This window comes from Pteropus medius, unplaced genomic scaffold, assembly GCF_902729225.1.
Source record: "Pteropus medius unplaced genomic scaffold, Ma_sr-lr_union100, whole genome shotgun sequence".
Taxonomy (NCBI): Eukaryota; Metazoa; Chordata; class Mammalia; order Chiroptera; family Pteropodidae; genus Pteropus; species Pteropus medius.
In genome coordinates this window covers 18,324,918-18,350,364 of record NW_024342467.1, presented here as the reverse complement: position 1 = coordinate 18,350,364, position 25,447 = coordinate 18,324,918, and the positions used below count along the sequence as shown (strand labels likewise).

Below are 25,447 nucleotides of genomic sequence, written 5' to 3'. Positions count from 1 at the left end.
CAAACCAGCTATGAATTTACAGAAATAGGCCAATTCTTTCAAAAGCCTTTCAATTTCTTCACCTGGAGCAGTTTCCCAACGTCAGGACTACTGACGAGTTGGGTGCGATGCTTGAGGAGTGCTGTCGAGTGTGCGTCAGGACATTTAGCCTCATCACTGGCCTTTACCCACCAGACACCAACAGCATTGTCTTCCCCCTCCCTAGCTGTGACAATCAAAAATGTTCCCAGACGGTGCCAAATGTTGGGGCGGGGGTGGGGGGGGGAGCTCAAAAATCCTCTCCCCACATTGAGAACCATGCTCTAAAGCAACTTCCAAAATGACAAACTAAATAAAACTTGATGGCCAAGCAAACGAACTGACAGAACAAGGCTGCGAGATGCTGGCTGGTCCAAGGAGCCAACGCGGCGACGGGAAGAAGGAGCTCAGGGGCAAGGAGCCGGTTCCTGAACGTTCCCCCTCTCCCTTCCCCCTTAGCAACCAGCAGTGAGGCCTTTTTAATGACGGTTTTAGTGTCGTGTCCCCCCTCCCCAGCGATCCCCTAACTCCATTCCCACTGCTGCTAAAAAGCCTGTAGCAGAAAAGAGAAAGCCCTAGTGCTTGGCACAATGCACAAAAGCTGTCACTCAATGACACTGGGCTGAGGAGCAGTTCGATTAAGGACAGGGACAACCACCTTCCGATTAAACTCAGAAACAACAAATAAGGAGGGAGTTTCTGGAATCCCATCTCTTCCGCTGAACCCAGAGCAGCTAAAAGAACTGCCGTACCATATCTGGGGTGTGAAACAGCGATGTTCACCGATGCCAGTGGAACGCTCTTCCATAAGACCCGCGAGGAAGTGCAGGCATACTCCCCTTGGGCAAACACCTGTTTATGGACAGGAACGTATCATTAACAGACACCACTTTCTTTACACCTTGTGCCAAACCCAGTGTGATTCTTTTGGCTTCCTTCAGAACTGGATTTCTGTGTTCTAGACAATTAGCTACAATCCTTAGCTTCTTGTTACCTCTTTTAGCCAAAAAGCAGAGAAGGATTTTTCACAAAGAGAAATGAGTACAGAATAGTTCATCAAAACACCTCTCCAAAACGGTAAGCTAATTCTACAAATTCCTAAACTGGACTAAAACTTTAAGCACGAGTCTAATTACATATACTGATGTTAGATACTCTCAAAGAAGAAACTTATGGGTCAAATGATTAATAGGCACACTGGCACAATGTTCTGAAAGTTATGTTTTTAAAAGGTAAAAGAAACTTGTTTGATCTTTCACTTTTTTTCTCTAATTCAGAAAATCAGCTTTACAGATGTGTTCCATTCACCGTTCCTTCGGCTGAGTTTTACATTCCTTCTTAGATAAAGAGTGACATAAACAGTTTAGCCAAAACCAGACATTTTCTTTAACAAGTACTATTCAAAAAAAAAAAAAGAAAGAAAGAAAAAGAAGTACATATTCATCCAAGCCAGACAACTGTCGCTTTTACAAAGTGCACCTGGAATCTCCATTTAAATTGTCTTGTGCTGAGCTCAGAGGAGAACTCGCTAATTGTCTTAGAGCAAAAACTAGAAATTAAAAGGCTCAAATCTTCTGATTCTGCCGCTTGCTGTGTTATTTTGACAAGTCACTTAACCTCTTTAGACTTTTATTGATCTATAAATGGCAAGTATTTGGCAAATGATAGGGTAATTTACAGAAGAGACACTTTAAGAGCATTGGCGAAAAGTTGTTAAATAAAAGTTAAATTGTATCTTTAAACTCTAAATAGAGATAGTGGGGTCTTTAAATAACACTCTTCTCAGACAATTTCACTATAGTTTTGCCACATGTAAATCTTTCACGTTTCTCGACATGTTCGAAATTGTCACTGGCTAAGGAAAACGCCGAAGACTATCCTAAGATACATGCTTTCTGTATATTCTGTGAAACATTTTAATTACAAAAATATCTATTCCATCCACAAATAAGTTTCGAACAGTATCTGATCCCTTAATGAATGGAAATTAGTATGATGGCATTTCTCACTGAGAGTGGAAAGGCTTATTTAAAAATTAGCGTTAGCTGAGATTCATGAACCCTTATTCTTTGGTCCAGAGAAAGTCTTAAAATCTTGCCCTCAGGGCAAGCGGAAGAAGGGCCCCCCAATCTGCCCCAGCCCATTTCACAAAGTGTATCAATGAGAGACTAGTTTTGTGGAGGTAAAAACTCCTCTGAGCAAGCATAAGCTAATTTATTTCATTCTTGACATTCTTCTTGTACCTTAGGAAAATATGTGGCCTCTTACCAAGAAGTCTTAGTATTACAAAGATAAGTGTTTCTGTGACTCATTCATCAGTATGTCCCATGGATTTTCCAGAAAGATGACCCTCTCTGTAAACAATGTCTGAAGAGGCCCACAGAAGCCAGAGAAGAGGGCACAGGGATAAACCCAAATCTATCTCCAAAAAAACTAGCTTTGGAATAGCTGTGGGGTCACCTGCGGCTGCCTCCGAGAGGTCGCACACACATTCTCCACCAGGCACCACGGAAACCAAGTCCTGGCCAGAGGTATTTACTCGTCATCCTCATTAACAGTGTGACCCGTTTGTTCTACAAACATATTTTATTCAGAAAAATCATGTCATAGGAAATCGGTTTTAAAGATAATTGGTAATCATTCTATTTATGGCCTGTTAAAAACTTGAACTTTTTAGATGATGTTGCATCTTGCCAGTTTTTCATCAAAGCTCCATCTGACACTGTAGGAAATGCAGTGACATTATTTAGTGTGATCCTACATTCACAGTTTTGTTATTTATGATAGCGATCCTAAACTTTCCATTTTATCTGGAAAAGACATTTATTTACCCATATCTAAGATGCTGAAAACAAACACTTTCAGGGGAGAGAAAGAAAAAACTAGGGAAATTCTAGTTCTGAGTTGAGTTTTGTTCTTCTAACTTACCTACAGCAAAGTAAAAGAGTCTTCCAACTACACCTTAAACATGACTCTCTGTATTAGACTAGTAAGATCAGTGCAGGCACACGGTTAAGGGGAAAGATGCCGCAGAGGAGACACTTGTTTCTTTCGTTATGTGTCTTTCCATTTACAATTACAGCAACACAGCTGCCACTGTGAAAGCGATGTTTTCTTAATTAAATACATGTTTTTCCTTTAATATGGAATTAATTGCAGTACCCACGTTTAAATTCAAAGTGTGAGAAATTTGAAGTTACCTAATAGTTTCAAGTATTTAAACTTAGAACTTACATTTTAAAACTTACCATCCCTTAATCAGTTCCAGGGCACTTGGTAGCCTGCCCTGTGTGTACTGTAACTAAAAATATCTGAAATATCTGTTATCTCTATGATTTAAAAAAACTGTTTATCAAAGAATACTAATATTACATAAACACCACATCTTGCATTAATGGGCTCTTTGTGTGTGTGTGTGTGTGTGTGTGTGTGTATTCCCATGCTTCTGCTTTAATGATGAATTTTTCCCCATCGCAATAATTTCATTATCTCCACATATTCCGAATATTTCTGAAATTGCTTGTTATTAAATATATAAAAGGCAGATATATTGACTTACTCAATACTACTAATTAAATAAACTATTTCCTCTTTCTTCATCTGGTAACAAAATGTGTTGAGCTAAATAAGCAACCACTAACAGCGCTGTTAAAACATAACACAAAAGAGGCCAGCCCAGATCTGTCTTACTGTCGCCTGTGGCTCTCGTCTTGTTGGTCAGAACCCCAATTCAGATGTTGCCTTTTTTTTAAGAAAGTTGACACCCCGGTTACCACACGTCTCTAATGTTATGGTAGCCTGTTCATTGTAGCTATGGGGAAAATCTGGTTGAAAGAAAGTCTACGAAAAACAAGACTTTGTCAGACTGCCTTTAGTACAGGTGGGACATGACAGCAATATTTGGAGAAAGAAAGAAAGAAAATGGGGATAATGTGTCCAATTTATCTTTCTGGCTTTTTTTTTCTTTCTTTCTGACTTCCTTTGAAGAATGAACAAATTATCTGGTCAGAAGCAAATTTTACCTGGAAAGTTTTAGCTGGAAAATTACGGAGGGCAGCAGAAGTACTAAACCTCTACCTTATCTCATCAGAAACACATTAGTTTCCTGACAGTTGAGACCGCTACGGAGGCTTTGCTGCTGTGTGCTTTATGTTCTCTCCCACTGCATCCATCAACGGCTCCCAGTTAGACATCGCCATCCGAATTTTAAAGATGAGGAAGTGATGTTCAAGGAGATGGAGCCACTTGCTCGAACTCTGCCTATTAACGGGTGTTACAGCCAGGCAACACCTGCCCCTGGAATGCAGCAGGACACTAAGGGCAGCTGGCAGTCAGTGATCCTGCACGTCGCTCATCTCACCCCTCGCAACCTGATGAACTGGATATTACCGGTACTGTCTCCCCTTACAGAAGAAAACTGAGTCTCAGGGAATGGTCCCTTGCCTGTGGTCCTCCAGCTCATCAGAACTGCCCTCATACCAGGAAGATGGGCCTTTACCTAGGTCTCGAGTTCAGAAAGGCCATAGCACAGCTAACTTCCTCCCCCTCACCCCACCCCCTACCCATTGGTACGACAATCTGTAAGGCCAAGGGCATGTACCAACCAAGAGTCTTGCATTTCCCTTCTACACATGCTCTGATTGGCTTGGAATTACCTGCCCAAACTTCTCCAAGCTCACCTCCAGGGCTTCTGTGGGTCTCTTCCCCAAGTCATTCCCCAAGGGCTGACCATATAGCAGGTGTCACATGCCCAGATGCCTAGGCCTCAGGTATGGACAAGAGGTGGCTTTTTGGATGGGAAAGACACAGCCTGGGCTTGTGGGCTGGCAATGTCAACACTCCGCAGTGTGGGGGAGGCGGCGGCGCAGGCTAGAGACACGGACTGCAGGCAGAACTCTGAAGGATCCAAGAATGCAAAGTCAAACATAACCTTCCAGATCACTATAAAGGCATATCTGTCAGGGAAGGACACACTGGCTTGATTCGTCACTTGTAAAAATGTTTTGACATGGAGTACACGAGCTATCATTTGTATTCTTCCCTCGGGCCCCACCAATGTGAGGCTGGGGCCTGCAGCTAGTGAAGGGCAGAGCTGAAATGTGAGAACTCTGTCTGACTCCAGAGAGAATACTGTGTTATCCCCAACACCTATTCACCCACAGCACAGCAGCCACTGTGATTTAGGTGGTTTGACTCCAGCACTACAGGTAAACCATTTGTCCAAACCAATCATGATAACCCTATCCCCCTTGGCAGTGACTAATTCAGGTATCTGGCCTAAGCTACCAAACATTTAACATTCCTCCAGCATCAGAGATGGCTTCTAAAATGAGTAGGTAACCCAATACAGGCCAGAGAGAAATAAGAAAAAGTCTTCGGAGGCTTCTTGGGGTTCATTTCTTCCAAGACTAAGCCTCTAGATGTCACGTGCTGCTGTGGGATCCAGCACTGCTGTGCACATCTTCCTACTACCAGCCTGAGGATGAAACCAAAACACAGAGGAAGCAAAGCCAAGTGAGGCACAGGACAACAGAATGGAAGCCACTAACTAGACAGACAACCCTGAATCCTCTGGACTTCGAGTTACATGAACCCACACATTGCCTTATTGTTGAAACCAGTCTGAGTTGGATTTCTGTTACTTACAGCCCAAACGATCCCTAACTGATAGATGTCAAAGCCCACACTCTTGACCACTCTACAAGACTGCTTCCATGCAGAACAAGGAGGAAGGGGTGAGGGGGAGCCCCGACCCTCAGTGACGAGCCAAAAGGCTCTTCAATCCTGCTTAAGTCCAGAGTAACATGTATTTAAATCCAGCCGGGCCTGTCAGCCAGCAAGAGCCACTTAGCGCCTTCTTCCCTGGAGCTCAGCTGCTTTGTTAACAGAGTCAGAGAACGTGAATCCTCCAGAACATTACATCATCTGAGAAGCACAGACGGCACGTCTTGTCCGATGGCACTGCCGTTCTTACTCCAGCCCTGCCGCGGAGATGCAGCCTGATCTCCGGTCCTTTAAAATCTCAGTCATAGAGAACAGCAGGGATTTTTAGATAAGCAGAGCGTTTGCAGATCCATTAGTTAAACAGGCACTATTTTGAAAAAAAAAACCTTTCTAAATCGTGCTCCAACCCCACCAGCTTCTTAAATGGAATATACTTCATGTAATTTAATCTTTTCCTGATGACTCAAAGAAGTCACTATCGTGAACATCAATTGCTGTATCGGGCTGTACATTTATTCAGCTGAGAGAAATTACGAAGGGGTGGAAAGCTCTTTCGATCCTACACGACATGGTTATAACTATGCACAATTGTTCTGGTAATTAATTTTATAGTTTCCGTCTTTTCTTCCTATGACACAATCAGTTGTTACCACTGATGCTATAATGTCTTCCTATAATAACCCTCTTACTTCATAACTTATTAATTTATTTCACTGTGGCTTTTGAAACACATGAAACATTAAGAACATATTATTTTTAGTAATAATAAATACCATTTACTGAGCACTTAGTACGCTCCATGCATTATATTCAGAGTTTTGTGTCCACTATGTCACTTAATCCCCAAACAACCTCATAAGGGAGAGAGTATCCGCACTAGAGAAGGAGAACACCTAAGCATCAGTAGGCTGGGTAACTGTTCCCAGGTCAGACAGCAGTTACGGCAAAGTTCAAAGTGAAGGTGGACCGGGCTCTCCTCTGAATAAAGTGCAAGGGCTTTGTGAACATTATTTTGATTGTTCAAAGGACTGTGGTTCTTAGTGAGAGAGAAGAAGAGCTGAGCTTCAGAAAGACAGTGTTCCTGTGCAAATGGAAACTTGGAAATAAACTCAATTCCATAAACTAGGGTTTAAGAAAGCACGACTTCTATTATTGGCCAAACATGATACAATTTGTTTTCTTAATTCCTGTGGTAAAAAGGAGACGGGCATAACGAATTCAATTTGTCGGGCTGCTTACTTTTATTTCTAGATTACGTATGGAGAAACATGTCCTGAAAAATATCTTCGCACTCTGACACAAACACGTGCTACGTTCTCTGACGGAACAAAATCTTATTTAAACTGTAGGAATTTTTCAAAAATAGTACATTTCTCAAAAATAGTAAAACTTGAGGCCATTCTCAGCCCTCCATGATGGCATCCCATCATTGAGACCTCTCTCCACCCAGCCCCCAACGCCTCTCCCAGGATATAGGCCCCAGAACTAATCCAGCTACTCTACTGGGTGACTCAGGTATTTATTACAGAGAAATTCCACGTTTTAGAAGGCCAGTCTGCCCATATATTGGAAACTATCTGTAGCCGGCACTGTTTTGTTAGCGATCTATTTGCTGAGGGTGGTAATTCATGTTCACTCTCCTTGACTGCTGACCTTACAGAGGCCCCAGGGAACAAACAGTGCATTATGGTTCTCCCCAAAGCCATCTTTCAGGGCTGACACCACTTTCTAAAGTAGTGGCAAAGCCCAGTTCTACATGCAACTACTACAAAAGACCTTGAATACAAAGAGTCAAGATACAGGATTTTTTGTATCTTTTCTCCCTCCTCTCCTTCCCTCGTGCATCTAATGAATATTTATTGGAAGGCAGTGCAACTCTGGAACCAGATTACTGGTATTCTACTCAGCCAGGTGAGATATGTGACCTGCGGCTAATTACTTAAATCCTCTAGACTTGAATTTATCTCCAAAAGCGGGTAATAATACTACCAACCCCACTGTTCTATGGAAGGAAATGAGTTAATATACATAAGGCACTTCAAAGGGACTGATGTAAATTAAATGTTCACTAAATGGTGCTCTTTGCCAAGCTCTGTGTCAGATACAGGGAAGCAGCAGTGAACGAGACCGACGCGGGTCCTGCCCCACAGGCTCTTAGGCTCGCGGATTTGGCACCAGTTCTGATACCGTATGATCAGACTGTCTTAGGTCCCTACTCTTTAGAAGAAATTACTCTATTCGCTGTTTGTTTTCCGTTTACAATAATCATCATTATCATATAAAATCATTTCAACTTTACTGAGTACTTGCTACATGCTCAGGCTTTGGGTCAAATGCCTAACAAGTATTACTTCATTTAATCCTTACAACAGTATCATAAGATATGTACTATCATCCTCATCTTCTAGCTCAGGAAACTGGGGAACATTTAGTAGCTCCCAGTATTCAAATCCAGGTCTGTCATATTCTAGAGCCACTGTTCTGAACCTCTAACCCATCCTGCCCTGTCGACCGTGATGAGAGACTACACACAGAGTCCCTGAAGTGGAAAATGGCCAAGAAAAAGGGAATGCATCTGGACCACATCTCAGTCTGAAAGACCAACCCCAGCCCAAGAGAATGTGTGTAGGACACCAGAAAGGCTATAGAACAAAGGAGGGAGAGAGGCCTGAGCTGGGGACGTATCTGGAGGTCTGAGCAAAGCTGAGGTAAGGGCATTTGGGGGCCAAAGGATAGTCTGGCACTAGCACACACACCCATCAGGGCAAGTCTCTGTTTTCCCATGTGATGGGCAACACTGCAGCTATCAGGGCCAACAGAGGCCAGAAGTCTGGCAGCCAGGAATCAGAGGGATGGAACATCGAAGAAGGCACAAGGCCTTCCACTTCCAGCTCGCTGGCCAGAACCGTGGAACGCGTCCGCTCTACGCTGAAAGGGAGCCTAGAAAATGGAGTTGTTTTTTTTTTAACTAGGTACCAATTAAACTATGCCCACCCCCTCCTTTACCCAAATAAAACTGGAGCTCTACTAATAAGAAAAGGGATGCCGGATACCACGCAAACAACCTGAAATCCCTGGACGACGTAGATCCGCCTTCACTTCTTCATTAAAATCAGCTATGATTATTTAAATTTTTTTAGAAACTCCCCAAAATAATGTATTTACTGTACTTGGAGCAAAAGCTATCCAAAGTCAGCACTGATTTAAAAATCACAGTTCTCTAGTAGACACATGACCCAATAGCAGGCATCTCAGATCACCAACCTAATCGTTCCACAGACATCAAGAAAATATTGAACAGATCAACGGTAAATTTCTGTACAACAACAACAAATAGATCCAGGAGCAAATTAAGGAACATACTTATGGGGAAAGTCGTTTTGGAAACATAACCAACCTAATAAGCATCCAAAACAAATCTAAATTATCTATATGCAAACTTTTTTAATGTTAGGACAATACTCAAAGTCGATTCAAGTCCTGACTACTGAAAATGAAGATTTTTATTTATTATTAGAATGTAATGTATAAAATATTGCAAATGCTAATTGTAGTTAGATTCATCCTCTGAAATACCATGTCTGACAGGACTACCTGCCCTGGAAGCCCGTTTCTTTGTGAGGTGTCCACTGCGACTGCCTGCCTGCAGCTTCAGTAATTAACTGCGAATCCCAGGCCTCTGGTTCCAGGGCCAGTCTGTGGCCATCTGGCCTGGCAGTGACAGGAGAGGACTGCCAGCGGCCATGAAGTGGGATACTCTGCTCGGCCTCCTCTGCCCGTCTTTAGCAATCTCTGTTTTTCTGGTTCTTCCTCCATAATAATGTGTAAGAAACACAATCCTAAAATTACTTGCATGGTCTTTGGACGGATGCTTCCTTGGTTCGATCTGAAACTCTGATACTGTGACATGCTCCTTTGTTTATCTCACATGCTCATTGTTTCTTACGGCCCATGTTTGGCCTCTCTTATTTTTCCCTCCCTAAACTAGTAAGTGATCTTCTCTCGATAGCAAGGCTTGCCACCTCTGGCCTAGTGTAGGGTGAAATGAGCCTCACAGTCGGCAGACTAAATCTGTTCTCCACATGTTCAGGCCCTGTCCAGATGCCAGCTGGACGCCCTCTGATACGCTCAACACCAGATCCTATCTGGGGACCAGTGCACTTCTCGGCAGGGGAACGGGAAGGCAAGCGATCCAAGTTTCCTTGCTGGCGCTGCTCCCCACTCACCCCAGTAACACAGGAGGAAGCGGCTGATGCTGAAAACTGTGCTATCGTCTTTTTGATGGAAGAAAAGAAATACATACGGACAATGAAGACAGCAGAAACCGAGACACTCTCTCATTTAATCGTTTGCTGCTTTTTCTTGACCAAACACTTGGTTTCTAAGAAAACCCAGCTGTTTCTCAAATATGATCATGGTCCTGAGCAAGTATCCGATCGATACCTAACATTTGCCTGGTTTCAGATATGATGACAGTTATTATACTTAACACTGTAAAGGAATTTTGAGGTCTTTCGAGATAATAGCTTTAACATTTAATTTTATTATTAATATTAATCATATTAATAACTAATTAGTTAATACCTAAATATTAATTTAACATTTAATATCAAGATATTAACCAATTCTGTGGACTCAAAATTGGACCCTGATATTACATATAAGAACATAGGAACTTTTGGTTCATCTAAGTTATTCTCTTTGCTTACAATACTGCACACAGAATAACTTTTAGGGCCTCTGTTATTCACTTACGAAGTATTGCAATTTTTTTTAAATTTAATTTAATTTAATTTTTTATGTTGACATTGGTTAACGAAATCCAATAAGCTTTATCTGTGCACTTAAACAGCAAGGCATATATATATTTACACTGTGTGTTCACCTCCCATAGTTAGATTTCTTTCTGTCACCACATATTTGACCCCCTTTGCCCCGTCGAAGTATTGCAACTCTGTCTCTATGATAAAAGTTGTTGCTTTGTTGTTGCTGCTGTTTTAATCTCAAACAACCATACGCTGGTAGTGCCCCCTCTCACGTCAAATAAATTTAAATTTGAGGTTTTAGGTCTTAATATGTTATTTGAAAGAATAATGATGCAATTATGCATTACCTGCTCCACAAATATATTAATACCATTTAGATAAGTGAAAATAGTTTCAACAAAGTGATGAGCAATTTAATAAACAAAGAATATTCCAATGATAACAGCATAAACTTTTTATGTCCCAGCTTCTCAATCAGGTCACAAAGGTCTTATGACAAAATTTAACTTTATACACCAACATGCAAGTAATTTACTGAGTAGATACTATGGAATACCAGCAGTTTTGATAAAAACGCAATACATGTGTTTCTACAAAATTTCCCATTCTGCGAAAATGCTTACTGAAAATAACAGTGCTGATGGCAGGGGGCGGGGAGGGATTATGGGAAGACCACTCAAAACATGCAATTCTGTAATCAGAGCACTAACGGAAATAATAACAGTTCTCATAGAAAGGCCAGCACAGTTCAACCTCCACTGGCATTTGCATCTAGAAACCTGTCCATCAGTGCTTTCCGCCCCTGAAGTCCAGGCTCATCCTCCCCCTACAGGGATGGGTCCTTACAGGGATTCATTTCCAACAGAGAACAGACTCATCGAAATTCCAAATCTGACCTGGGCTCTGACCTAGCGTGCAGCCTTGCTCCTCCTCTTCCTCTCCCTCCTCCACTCACTTCTCTCCAACATGCACGCGATTTCTTTAAACACAGAGAAAGATGCAATGTATACTCTCGGCTTCCCCAGGAAACTAAATACTGTGGAAAATCCAACAGTTCTTGAAGCAACTAAACCAGCCACTACTTGCCCTAAAGTAAGAGTCTTCCGCAAGATTTTCAACTTATATCTTAAGGTCTTCATGTACTGATAAGGCTTTATCTTTAGTTGTAAGAAATCTTAAAGTATAGTGAAGGAGAATAGACTGTACTGGGCATTGACTCTTCACGAGGGACAGACCCCAAAGCATGAACGAGAATTCTCGTAATAAAAAGAGTTGGCTTGACCTCCCATCATGCGATGTTCTCGGCTCTTACTTAAGATCACTACGTCTCAACCCTGGCATAAATCCAACACGTTAATACACGTGTTCTTGGAGCCAAGACATCTGTGTGTTATAATGACATGGAAGTTACAAAGGAGTGTTTATATCTCACTTTAGTTTAATGTGAACATTTAAGCTGTTGCAATCAGCTTTCTATAATGACTAGTCCTTACTTAAAGGATTTATTATATTTCCAATTAAAGTCCTTAGCAGTGTACAAGAAATTTATATGACCCGATTAAACGGCTCACTACTGCAACTCCAGAAGTATTATGAAGATAAGACGATATGTAAACATGTTGAAAAATAGGAGAAACTTTAAATAATCTATAGCATAAGAAATAACTATCATATTAGACTACTTTCGACTAACTTATTTTTATCTCCTTGAATAATAGTTATTGTTCTCCAAAACTGACAATAAAAAAAAAAAAAAACAGTCTTAGGGCAGAAGAGAATGATCCTCCTGCTGGTAGAACTTATCAAGGCACAGACTGGTTTGGATGGGGGGAGGTACCTCCCCAAACCCCCATCCAAAGCCAGCGACAGTGGTGGCCATCTCTGTTTGGTGGTCCTAGTGAAATGCAGATGTGCAAGGTCATATCCTGACCCACTACACTGCACCAGGGAATCACCCTTCAAAAGGAAAGGGTGAAATTCTGGCCAGCGTTGCCTTAGGGGGAAAGAAGAGGACAGTAATTATCTTTCAAACCTGAGGAGGTAATGGGAAAGGTCATTTCAGAGGTCAGAGGACCAATTCAAACAGCTCATCAATTCAAACACCTTCTCTAATTTTTTAAATGCTTCTACTAGTGGTGAGCGCAGTTTGAACTCTTTGTTTTCGTAACTCATAAACATCTGCTGATTTCATTTCTCAGGTATTCACTTTCTTGCCCTAAACTTGTCTCAAGTAATGACACTTTGAAAAAGTTATAATCCATGTTCACATAGGGCCTGGTGTCATATGTACCCAATTTTGGCTTGATTATACATCAATACTTGCTAACGAAACTATAAAAAATGGCTCCAATATCCTTACAGGTCAAATTGGAGAATTAAGTTATTTTCAGTATTTTTTTAAATGATGGAACATGCGTTTTATGTATAATATGGCTTCCAAAGTATAGTAACATGTTAAGTCTCTTTGTAGCAATAAAGATTATTTTACATTAATCAGAAACTTTTATATGTAGATTCTATGTGGTATTAATAAAAATATGTTCTATAATGATATAATGTCCTTGTAGACAAACAACATTTAAAGCATGTAGTCCACAGAAAAGGATAATGTACACAATCCCGGAGTGACAGTGAGGGGCATGGAAGACAGGTTATCTGATTTTAAGAGAATCCCTGTGACGAAACTAGTCCTTCATTAGCCAAGCTTCAGAAGATGCAGGGATGAAATTTTCCATATTTCCTTTTATGAACTAGCAGACATAATGACCAGCAAGTCTCCTTTCCTATCTCCATTTTTTTTCAAACCCAAATCAAGGAATTCTAGTGAACAGATACAGACTAAAAGGTTTGGTTGTTAAGGCATGTGGCTTAAGACAAAGTCGATTTTATCAAAATCAATCTCCAATTCATAAGTTCTTAATAATATTGCCAGTCCAACCACAAAAGTCATAATTTTTCACACACACACACACACACACAAATGATTAGATGGTCTACGGCCATGCCACCCTGAACAAGCTCAATCCCATCTGATCTCAGAAGCTAAGCAGGGTCGGGCTTGGTTAGTACTTGGATGGGAGACCACCTAGGAAGACCAGGTGCTGTAGGCATAAAAAATAAAATAAAAAATAAGAGATTGTAAGTTGACATGGTCTTTGCAATCTGTGAGGTCAACCAAGGGTTGCCTCGCCTAAAAAAAAATGAGTAGATGATCTACCCACACATAAGGTGCGACAGTAGAATAATGAGACCAATTCCATTAGCTAGTCGTAAAAATCAATTTCATTAACTTTTCACACATGACATGAAAGATGCCAAAAATGCTTTATGTTTCCAACAGACTTTCACAGTTTCAAAACTATTTCTTAGGAATATTTTTTCTCCCTATACTTACAAAGTGTGAAGATTGGACAAGGACAAATCCAGGCGAAAGTAGCTTATAACTCTGACTAGGGTTAACTGTGAGGAACAATAATCCTTAAATTTGGTGTATTTACAGTGGAGCTTCCCTTCATTGCTATTGATTTGCGAGGTGCTAATTATCTTTTCCTTCCCAACCAAAAGACAGTAATACTTTTTCAGATAAAAATGGACCTGCTTCCATTTTAATCAATTGTAATACCTTAGTTTGTATTTTAAAAACTTTCTAAAATTATCAATTTTCACTCCAATTCCACCACAAATATAATAATTTGGTGAACCGTCTCCAAAGTACTTTAAATACACGCCACTGATATTTTCCTGAGAACATTTACATTTAAAAAGTTCATACTTGTATTCTACGTATAGCTTACATACCACAAACCACACTGCTCTTTTTCTATGCTTTATATTACAGCTTGAATTATGCAAACTGTTGTTATCTTAATCTCTTTCCTGTTCTTTGACGAACATAATACAATAATTAGTATCAAGAGCTTTTAGACCAAGAGTTCATGGATTCGATTCAACTGTCAAACTGACTAAATATGGAAATTTCTTAGAAGTCTATGCCAGGGATGGTTGAAAACATTCCTATAATTGATGGGCAATTTTTAGGGGTTGAATTGAGGTAACCTATAAAAGGAATTCCTTTAACACATCTTAAACTTTTTAGCTCTACGGAAGGTGGATTGAAGTCCTCATGATGGATTCTTAGGAAACAAAACAAATCAAAAGGTAATGACATGAAACGAAAGTCATCACAGGGCACATTAGTTGCAATTAAAAGGGATGATAACCATGTGGATACCAACCTCCTGGTATAACAGAGATATTAGAGATATAAATGCAAAAATAAGTCTGCTCAAGCTTCAGAATACTCAAAATCTCAGAAAGAGCATTCTAAAGAAATACACATACATTACGTAGTAGTAATCCAAAATATCATTAAGTGACTAATTATTGTATTAAGTTTCCACAAACTGTTACTGGGATTCTCATTTTATGAATAGATACATTAAAGCATTGTTACTCCCTCATAAATTATTTGAAAATTAATCTGCCATCCTACCTTAGTTTGCGCCCTGCTCCCTACAGGCTCTTGCACACACAGGTTTCCAGGATTCAAAGGACCTTTCTCTTCTTTCCAGCAACCTCCAGTTCATCCTCCTCTCAAAGCCCTGCTGGAGAACCCACTACGCAGGGGGCGCTCCTGGATTCACTCCACTTCAGCCTATTTTGATAATTTTTTCTCTTTGTTTTCCATCACAATTAGATGTTCTATTTATACTAGGATAACATGTATCCACTTGATTATTGCTTTCTTACCTAGTAATTTTTCCATTTAAACATTTTTCTGCTTTTATTATTTGTTGAAGCATGATTATATGCAGAAAATGCACAAATTTAAGTATTCAATTCAGTGAGTTTGAACAAACATACGCTCAAGACATACACCACTTCCATCAACCTAGAACTAGAAAGTTCTCTCACTCTCTTTCCCCCTCCCTCCTACGGATCATGTCCACTTATTAAATTATCAGTTATATCACTGTCGTATTCAGATATATCATTCCAAAGGTCCTTGAATGCTGCTAATGTGTTTTTATTATTCGGATTTCATCTATGTCTCTGGCTCTTATAAAGAGAAGTCTGCTTTTTGATCTACTGGTCTAACATATAGCCTATTTGAACAAAAGATGTACTAACATGAAAGGTAACACTTCTCGATTAGGCAACACGGGTAACCTGTGTTAAAAAGAATGCCCCCTAGCTATAATTTATCTGTAGACCAAAAAGCCACCCTTTCTTTACAAAACGAAGGTTACCAGGAAAATAGGGATGAAAGTTACTCTATGTCGAGCTATGAGCACAGTGGCATCATGTATTGATGAAGCCAAAAAGGCCGGAAAAATATTAGACACCATTAAGAAAAATATTGATGACACTAATATCTCATATTTGTATGGTACTACATAATTTACAATGCATTTTACAATAAATTAAACTACACAACTCTATGAGACATTTTATTATTTCCATCCTTCAAAATATGACCTATGGGTCAGAGATACTAAGAGTCTTTTCCAAGGTTACCTAGCTAGAAAACTGACAGTCCTAAACTCCAAAGCATTTTGCACGATGCCACCAGAAAACATTTTCTGACTTGGTATCAGATTTCCCCTGGTGTACCGTGTACTGCTCCAGATAAGCGCGTCATGGAAAACCTAGCCACTAAGGCTGACTTCATCTACTCGGCCCATCTCACGGCCAGTTTCTTGTGCCCTAAGATAGATATCACAAAAGATTAAAGAGGAAGGTGCTCCTTTAAGAAATGTTAACCTTATGGAGACAGGAATGTTTCAGTCTGGAATAGTGAAAAGTGGGAAAGAAAACATGGAAATCTATAAAATCATGGATGGCACAGAAAAGAGCATTTTTGCCAAATTTCATACTGTAAAAGGACATTCTTTGATACTCAGATAAATCCATCTGATAAGAGCAGAACACAGAGCTCACACAGGCAGCTGCTCAAAAATCAAAATGCTGCTCCGGAGCACTGTGAGAGAAAGTTCTCGCCAACACACAAACGTATCCAAAGAGAGGAGTACAAAAATGTGAACAGCATAGCCGCGTGGCAGCAGTAACAGAAGGTGAAACTGCCCCCAGCTGGCGCAGGGAAGGAAAGTAGGGCCACACCTAGCATGTCCCTCAGACCTGAGCTGGTCCCAGGCTTTAGGGCTGGGTGGACCATAAAGCCAGCTCAACAGTACAGGTACCTGGCTGTTTGTATATCAGCTCAAAGCCGGAAAGCTGTTTTCATTCTTGGTTGCCCACCTACCAAAGCACCGGTAGAGCACTCAAAATCCTGTGAGCACATACCGAATGCTATGAACTAAGGTCATCAGAGCCTTCTTGAGGAGCTGTAGTCATCATAACACAATGAACTGACTATCTCAACTGCAGTAGAGAATAGCAATGCATAAGAAAATGTACCTGCTTTGGGAAATGAATATCCCCCTATAGGATCTGAGCCCCAGCTCATCCTCTAGGCTCACCTCTAAGCACCTTCCTGTGTTCTCATTCCATCTACACCTCAGTCTCAGAAATGCAGAAATAACAAACTGCATATAGGTCCCTGAACACAAAATGCTATTTCGTAACCCTGTGCCCTTCTACACACTGTACTTTTCAACACCAGCTTAAAGGTCACCTGTTCCAGAGACCTCTCTCTGACCTTCCCTCAGAGAATTCATTCTCCACTGCGTTTTTTCTTCCTTTCCTTTTAGTATGAAGTAGGTAAAACACACAAGGTGGTATAGAAAACAAAAGAGTGAACACCCAGCATTTACTAGTCTTACGTTGTCCCATATTTGCGAGATTTTAAGAAATTAAACATTTTAGATAGAGCCAAAGCCCTTCTGGGCCTTGCTGCTATCACATTACCCTTTCTCTTCCCCTGGAGGTCACCAATACCCTGCACAGCATGGCCGTAGACCTTTACTACACATGCATCCCTAATATGTATGATTGTTCTGCATGTTGTTAAACTGTAACATCACACCATTCTTCTGCATTCTTTGTCAACACTGTATTTTTGGGATAGTTTTAAACGTTGACATATGTAGCCCTAGTTATTTCATTTTAAGTGCTCTCCAAATATTGTACCAATTTGTATTCCTACTAGTACTGTACAGGAAGTTCTCATGGCTCCATATACTTGCCAACACTTCATCCTACCAGATTTTTTAAATTTTTTCGGTTTGATATGTGTGAAATGGAGTTTCACTGTGGCTTTAATTTACATTTCTTTCATTACTGCCAAGGCTAAGCATATTTTTAAATGTTTTTTTGGCTACCTATATTTTCTCTTTTGGAGTTTCCTTCACATTGCTCCTTTTTCTACTAGGTTCGTTTTCCTTATTTATATGAAGTTCTTTACATTTTCATTTGTTGGTGGAATGAATCAAAAACATTGTCTTAATTTTGTGAATAGTTTCCTTTGCTGTATGAAAGTTTTATATTTTAATGTAGTCAAATTTATCAATCTTTTAAGAACTAGCTGTGCTTTTCAGAGCTTCTTTAGGAAATCCTTCCCAACCCTGAGGTTATAAAAATGTTTCTCTCTTCTCTTGTAAAAAGCCTTACTCTTAACATGAAAGAGGGTAATACCAAGAACAAGTTTCGGTTAAGCCTAACTCAATTTACCTCCACAAAAATGATGTTCAATTAGGTGTTTTCTAATTACCCCTCTAGACAAGGATTAAATGTTTCAGATGGCCTGACGCAGGGACAAGACTGTAATGACCAGAAAAGAATTCCAGAAGGCTGCTCCAATCAACACTCAAAAGCTGTTCCTTATCTAATTCCTGATATTTTGAATCACCTGTTAAAATTTCCTCACTCATCTTCAAATATCACCACCAAAATATTGTTAAATAAATCATGTCACAGTAACAAGTCAAGTCAGAAGAAAATGATCTTGGACCCTTAATGGTTTGGAACTTGAGTGCTTTATATAGCATTCCACGTTTAAGTCATTTCATGACAATCTGGAAAACATTTATCTGGCATTTATTAACAACGGGGACACTAACTAACTGTTAGACATATCACTGAGGAAGACAGGCCCCATCCCCTTAAATAGATCACAGCCTTATTAACAAATCAAATGTGTAATCGAATGATTGCAATGCAATGTCAGAAATGTTATAATCAATATTATAATGTTATAATCAAGGTGGATCTAAAAAGCTGTGATGGCAAATTGGGAGTTAACAGTGGATCAAGACTTGAATAGATCTTAAATAATTTCAGTGGATCTAATGCCTTTGGTTTAGACTTTAAAAACCAAACGTTTTTATTCATCATTTCTAGTATGAGAGTTTATGAGATTATAAATTATGTAATTACAAGTGCCAATTATATAATCCTTAAGAAACTAACCTTCTGAGCAATAATAATCTGCAGTTAGATGTTAGATGATTCCAAGTTGGCTCACTGGTCCAAGGATTATTACACCAGTCATTAATAGTAACAAAATGAAATTTTTAATCAATTGCCATGTTTCTTCAAATACACTATTTTATACATGCAAAAACATGATCTAAGTTCACATCAATAGCGATAGCAGTGGCCATATTTTTTTGTTATGGAGTTCCCACATTTCTTGGACTCAGGAAAGGGTTAAGTAGCAGGAAGACAGTAAGTGATGGCAAACCAACAATTCTTGCTTAAATCAGGTAGCTCCAAATTATAGTGGCTCCAGCTTCAGTGAAGTTAGGAGGCTGACTCATCTTGAAATTGTACTTGCACAGTACTTTCCATAAAATACTAAAAATATGTTACCTCTCTCCATACCAAAGAAACAGGGAAGGCTGAAGGCCATAGAAGGTCTAAGGCCCCCTCTCCTAAGTGAAGACTTGGGGCTACGTCTGGCCCCAAATAATGCCTTGATAACGTTCACAGTACCCTTGCTTCTATGTGATGAACAGGCAAACCATATCGATTATTCTGAGCACTTAAGTTTTCACACATCAGAAACAGAAGGGACCAAAAATACAGTGTAACAAAAGAACAGACTAAATTCCTCTTGGAACCAATTTAATGACTTTTATGGAAAATATGACTCCATAATGAACATGTACTGCTGTTTTGTGAATAACATATTTACGATTATGATTCCTGCAAATTAGGCAAACTGGTTCCAACAGTTGCAAACACAGGACTTTGTCAAAATACTAAGCTTGAAATTAATTCAGTATCTATTGATACATCTGTGTTGCAGAGGAAGGACCAAGACATTTTGAAGGTATTACTTTTCTGAGTGCTGCATAATGCATGCTTAATGGTTTGGTTCCTTTCAACAAAGTCCTTGGTCTAACCCTAACTTTCCATTTATTCTACATATAAGGACAAGAAAGGGACATGGATCTTCTATGAATGGGGCATTTCACTCATTACTCTCTTAAATATTTTAGGTAACATCATCCTTCATTAACAGATGAGAAAACCTAGGCTTAGAAAGTATTAAGAACTTGACAAAGGTCATAGAGCCAGTACATGTTACAGACAAAATTTTTAAATGACTCCAAGTATCTTGATAATCCCAGTGCTTCCTTCCTTTCTCCAGCCATGAGAAATCTACCAATTCAGGACTTGTAGAGAGATGTTCAAGTAGAAAGAGCACCTAAAGTGACCTTCCCCAAACGCAGTATTTATGTTTTGCCCAAGTTTTAGGGTTACTTTATAATGCAACAAAAAACAGCACTTTCCCCAGCTTAGACAGAATAGAAATCACGATTCATTTCACATAGTCTTTATAGAGGATAAGAGATTTACTAATATTCCTTAAAATGTCTCGTGAGAGAAGGCTAAAAATAAAAAGTAACAGAGTCACAACACTCTAATTAAAAGATTTCCCTGGAACTTAGAATTTTCTGCATATTTTATAAGGTCAAAGCCACAACGCTACTTTAAATTCATGTCTCATGTCAGGACCATCACTGTACATTTTAGACTCCATTATCTTAAGATCCAATGAGGAAATGAACAGGTATGCTGTTTCATTTGTAACCTGGTTTGATTAGACTACCTAGATTTTCTACTAATTTTAACATATTTATAAATAAAAAACTATGTCACTAAATGGTTCTACGAACTAGATTAAAACACAGGTAAAACAACAGAATCTCAGTTATCATTCATGAAGCAGTGAACGGCAGCTCTCCTCCTTCCACAGCGGACCAGCAGAACTGCTGGTACCTGACAGCTCAGATCTACACCACGTTTCTGTTCATGCACTTGGCTACAGGACCTAGCAATTTAAGTCCAGAAAATTACATGCTAGGATAAGACGGCCCGCCAAAATGCCAGGCAGTTTTTAGGAAGCCATCCATCGACTCATTTTAATTAGGTCCTAATTTGTCTATTTTAATGTATATATTTCTGAAAAGACATAGATATACAATCTTACATCAAAAATGACTACAGCAACATAAGTTAAAACAAAAGATTGTAATTTTTTGACAAAACAGGAGACAGTGGTTCAGTGTCTTTGGAAAATTGTTTGGCAATATGCATGAAGAGCTTTATAAATGTTTGAATTCTTTGGCCCAATAATTTCACTTCTAGAAATCTATCCTAAGGAAATAATCAGAGATATGATCAGTGATATATGAACAAAGATATGTATTACTATTGACAAAAATAAAACCATGGCAAAATATAAATATTTAATAATGAAGACTGTTGGAAAATGATAAACAATGAACTATTATAAATACATCAAAAATCATGTTTCCCAAAATATTATTACAGATAATGCTAAAGAAAACTTATATTCAAAACTGTATATACAACATGAATATGACTTTTTTAAAATAAATTTTTTTTTAAAGTCTATAAGGCAAAGCATTGATCAACATGCAAATAGGTGGATGAAATTATGGATGATTTAGTTTTCCTCCTTATACATTTCCAAATTTCCCAAAGTTGCTACAATGATTATTTGTAAACTAAAAAAATTATTTGAGAGGTTACATTTAAATCGGCTTCAAATTAGCTTCTTATATCATTCCAATTTGCAGCAGCAAAACAAAAAGATCTACTGTCCAAAAGAAGTCTCTTCTATGAATGTGAAACAAATGCAAAACAGGACAAGCTGATCCAAAGGGCTCTTGACATAATCGTATCTCTTTAGACTGAATACTAATGCTCATAGCACTAATGGAATGAAACCAGAATGGCATGAATAATACATTACTTGTACCAATCAATGTTACAATGTTACAAGCTGATGGAAAATAAATACTTAGAGTAAAAACAGAGGAAGAAATCTCAAATGCAAGGACAGTACAGCTATCCATCTAATATCTCTACTGGATAGAGTGTGGGAGAATTGTTGCAACTCTGCCAAAAGAATGCAAAAATCGCTAACAACTGTTGCTTTCTCATTGCCAAACTGTGTTCTACCAACGGCGTATCAGAGAAAGACATTACACAGATAACTGTCATTGAAGGTAAATTACTGATTCATATACATGTATTTTCACATAACTATGTATAACCATCAACAAAAGACTTGCCATGATGCTAGGAAATGCAAAATTTCAATTGTCTCTCCAATTAGTATAAAATTATATGCCACATATTGAAACAAGAGAAGAGAGATAAAACATATATAAAAGTAAAAGTGAACGGTAGCACACACTATCCATATTCCTAAGTCAAGCATCTTCTATAGCATGGAACACTGGAGGATTCGGTTTTCGGTCTCTAGTTAAAGTAGCTAGGTGATTGATGAAACATGCCTCAAGGAATACATAAGCTCTCTTTTGTTCACATCTATGTCAGTTCCTTTTCAACTGAGGATCTAAATTTTAGAATAGATCAGTGCTTTGAGAGAGAGGAGGAAAGAGGATACAGGGAAATGACTCCTGATTTTAAAAACTCTAGAAACTCTTAAGACATGATGTTCCTCATACAATACAAATGGAGAAAAATACCTTGAAAAAAAAGAAAAGCATGTTTATCATAAAAACTTGATTAGAGATGTTTATAACTCTGCTATAAGCCTAATAAAAATAATATAATTTTTATTTCAAATCATCCTCATTATGAACAATAAAATATACAAATCTGATCTCCCAAGAGCATTTTCTGCTAAATTTTTCTTGTAAAACAAGAAGGAAAAGAAATGAAGCTGTCTTCACAGTTTAACACTTTAGTATAATGGTCCAAAAGAACACCTTGAATTTGTTATTAGCTAGTTTTCCAAGGAATCCTTCAGATTTACCATAAAAGTAACAGAAGACATGAAATCATATCATAATTACACAGCAAAATAGGTTTTTGAGAATAATTGAAGAAAAAATTCCTGACACAAGTGTTGCACAAACTGGAATGAGTTTCTTGGGGACACTATTTTTTTTTGGTGATCTTTACAAGAAACATTGTAATATAGGGGCTCTCTGGTTGACAGAGCAGCCAGCAAATAGTCCTCGATTTGCTTTTCTCTCCTATTTCAGGGTTCATGTTCTGAAAAGCACACAGGGAGGACCAGTCACACAGCAGTGCAAAGTAAGAATATTCATCAACCATCCACCGTACATCAGCGGTAATTTCTACTCAACATGCAGCTAAGTGAAATTTTAAAGACCACGTGTTCTGGTCAGTTTATAAAACAACTCAAAGTTAAGAAAACTGTATGTTTTTAAATCTTGCTATTTGGCAAGTAAAGTCATTCTCCTAAACAGCTACTGTACAACTACTGTGTCAAAGAGAAATCAAAATGGAAATAACAGAGTATTTGTAAAACCATAAAAATAATAAAGGTAGACACCCATTGGCCAACAACCTACCTTCCGGGTACTATGCTATGATTGTTACAAAATTTAATTACATTTTTCTAAACCTGAAAAGTATTAATAGTCTCATTTTTCAATGCCAGAAAAGGCTCAAGGTCCTGAAATAAGTGGCAGGATCCTAATAAAGGTCTAGCTGCCTGTGCTAGTTTCACCAAGCCATACTCTGTCCTTACTGCACTTACACATGGATGCTGGCAAAGCCGCACTCAAAGACAAATGCACAGTCTCACATGCCTTCAGCGTTCTAAAAGAATTAAAACAAGTGATGCAAACATTCAAGTAAAAAGAGTGAAAACGGAACAAAGCAAACCATGGTAAGCAGGAAAAAGGAGATGAAGAGAGAGTGCAATGCATTAGCGTACGCTGGATAAATAAATAGTAGTTCTGGTTGGTTTTTGTTTTTAAGTACCAAGGCAAACTACTCTTTAAAAAAAATGCAGAAGTGGCGGCAACACAAAATTAGGCAACGAATAAGGGTGGCAATATTTTTTTTAAATGGAAAACTACACCTATGCCAATGTATTCCAGAGCGTGCTTCTGGTTCTATAACTAATAGGCTGTCTAAAAAAAAAAAAAAAGTTGTCTAAATTTGAGAAATGCTGAGCTAAACAAAGTGAACAAGTTACTTCCAACATTTCTCCTAGTCTTTAACGTGCCAAAGTACATTGTTCATCTCCAAGAGACACATTATTTGATGGTGGGATCATTTCACTGAATATACTCTTTACAAATACTTCAGTATGGAAAAAAAGACACAAAATATATTTACAAAGCTAATCTAACACTGGTATCAAAAAATCTAACAAGTAGAGCAATAGAGAAAAACCAGTGGAAAACCATTGCAATACCCTGCAGAGGCTATGTACGACCCACAGCAAGGAAACTGCCCTAGTAATTCTAGGTCTGTGCATTAAGTATTTTTCTCTTTGTGTTTGAACTCCCACTGAAAATGATATCAAGGAGAGCAAAGTTTAAGTATTTCATCCTTTGTCGGTTGACACTGGGAAGACAAGATAGTGTTGCAATTTTCCATCCTCAGCTGGGTTTCATTTAGATGAGCAACGTGGACCCTAGGAAGCCAAGTCAATCATGTTCCTCAGCTTGAGGGGGTGCAGGAACAGGGAGGAAAGAAATTCTCTCCTGTTTTGCTTTGGAAAGTGTCTGAAACACTTCCTCTACTTGGGCTGCACTATATTCTGCAAACGCAAAACACTGAGGTATGAGAAAAGGATGAGGTGTGAAAAGAGGCCGTGTGATGATCCGTTTTATCTATATTGAAACTGTCAAAAAGTGCGGGTCCACTTGGCAATAAGCACAATAAAATATTCAGAACTATTTGAATTCATACTGACTCAATGGGAGAGGATACCTTAGAACCACAACTGTCAAAAATCAGCAGTGCCAATATGACTGAAATCTCTCCTGGTATTTACTTGCATACTTTATCTGTGCATGGGAGAGTGGCGGAACGGCATGCTATCCCATGACAGTCTGGGATTACAGCTGTTGTCCTAGTGCGATTATTAATATTACTTCGCTTTCCTCTTTAAAATGATTTTAAACTGTTGTCTATCACCACGCACCAAAATTAACTCAAAATGGATTAAGGATCTGAATATAAGACCTGAAACAATAAAATGCATAGAAGAAAACATAGGAACTAAACTCAAGGAACTTGGACTTGAAGAGGATTTTTATGAATTTGACTTCAAAGGTAAGAAAAGTAAAAGCTAAAATAAATGAATGGGATGACATCAAACTAAAAAGCTTCTGCTCAGCAAAAGAAACTATCATCAAAATAAAGAGACAACCATTGGAATAGGAAAATATATTTGCAAGCGATGCCTCCGATAAGGGCCTAATATCTAAAATATACAAAGAACTCATACACTCAATAACAACAAAAAAACAAATGATCCAATCAAAAATTGGGCAGAGGATCTGAACAGACACTTCTCCCCAGAGGACATACATATGGCCAACAAATATATGAAAAGATATTCAACATCTCTAGCTATTAGGGAAATGCAAATCAAAACCACAATAAGATACTATCTCATACCTATTAGAATAGCTGTAATCAATAAGACAAGTAATAACAAATGTTGGAGACGATGCAGAGAAAAAGGAACCCTCACACACTGCTGGTGG

General features: G+C 38.8%; 1 protein-coding gene and 1 pseudogene across 17 annotated transcripts in view; one reads left to right on the top strand and one right to left on the bottom strand.

Annotated features, from left to right (window-relative positions):
- BBS9 (Bardet-Biedl syndrome 9) overlaps window positions 1–25,447 on the bottom strand; it is a 348,483-nt gene that overhangs the window by 112,413 nt on the left and 210,623 nt on the right. The window lies entirely within an intron of this gene.
- Window positions 13,500–13,618, top strand: LOC120602678 (uncharacterized; annotated as a pseudogene).